Below are 1,472 nucleotides of genomic sequence, written 5' to 3' on the forward strand. Positions count from 1 at the left end.
CCCCCGCCCTTGACAATCCCCTGCCCTCCCTTACCCCCCAGTGTCTTATGTCCATTAGTTATGCTTATATGCATGCATACAAGTCCTTCGGTTGATCTCTTACTCCCCTCCCTCCTGCCCCCCAACCCTCCCTAGCCTTCCCACTGCAGTTTGACAATCAGTTGGAGGTCATATTTTCTGTAATTACTTCCTGCTGAGGTGGAATGTCAAGGTCACAGGGGAATGGACTTTGATAGTAGTGGGCTGGACAAGGGGTGTAGCAGCATGATCTCCCTGAGAGACTTGTTGGTGAAGGCTCCAGAGCGATCCTGTTGAGTGACTTGGAAGGTAAAAGCTGGTCCTGAGGCTGCCACAGCATCACTTGTCTGGTTTTGCTGCTTTTCTGGGTCTGGAGCTGAAATACAACTGAGGCCTAGATGTTATTTTTAGGGGGAAAAAGAATAGGGGTCTTAGTTGCCTCACTAGTGATATGAAAGGGGAGAATACATTACCCAGGGGGTGAGGTTCTTGTTTTCCCAGTTTTGCCCTTTGCTGGGCATCCACATGTTTCTTGTAGGTCCTGAGACAGGGTTTCAAAATAGGTAGAGCAGTGGTTAAGCTCTCTATGGCAGTTCCAACCTCTGCTGTGATGCCCAGGGTTATTAGGAGAGGGACTTTCCTTTTGAGTCAGATATGATGGGTTATGGGGACAGGTAAAGACTGATTATTGGGGGCTACATCTACATTTGATGAGAGACGAGAGTACAGGTTCCTGTCCAGCTGATGGGGAGACAGATGCATGTGTTTTCCCCACAGAAGAAAAATCCCTGATCACGGAGACAAGCTGATAGGTGTAAGGAGAAGAGGTGGACTAAAGGGTATGAGGTTCTTTTTTCTAGTTCCGCACTCCAAGCTGAGAGGGTAGTCACCATGGCACTAAGGGGTGACAGTGAGTGGTTGAGATTTTACTGCAGTGAAAGTGGGAAGGAATGCTAGAATTGGGCTGTTATCCAAGGGAAAAGAGAAAGGGAAGGAAAGGAGCAGTTGAGGCCAGGGGCCAGGATGGTTGGATAAGAAGTAAGACACTGCATTCAGACCAGCCAAATTTAGTACTTTAAATTTCCTGAGGTTATAATCTGCCGCTCACTGGCTTAACTTCTTATTTTTACTGAACCTTAATCCTTGCTGTTTTTTTGAATATTCTGGTTTGGCTTAAGACAGTGGTCGGCCAGCCCTGATTCCTCCTGACTGGGCGAGATGGCCCCGATAGACCCTGATTGCTAGCTAGGCCTAGGGACCCCACCCATGCATGAATTGGTGCACCTGGCCTCTAGTTTTTGATAAAAACTCTCAGAAAAATGGGAATAGAGGGAGCATATCTCGACATGATAAAGGCCATATATGACAAACCTATAGTTAACATCCCCTAAGAACAGGAACAAGACAGGAATGTCCACTCTCACCACTATATATATATATATATACACACATAT

The sequence above is a fragment of the Myotis brandtii genome, unplaced genomic scaffold (assembly GCF_000412655.1).
Source record: "Myotis brandtii unplaced genomic scaffold, ASM41265v1 scaffold616, whole genome shotgun sequence".
NCBI classification, from domain to species: Eukaryota; Metazoa; Chordata; class Mammalia; order Chiroptera; family Vespertilionidae; genus Myotis; species Myotis brandtii.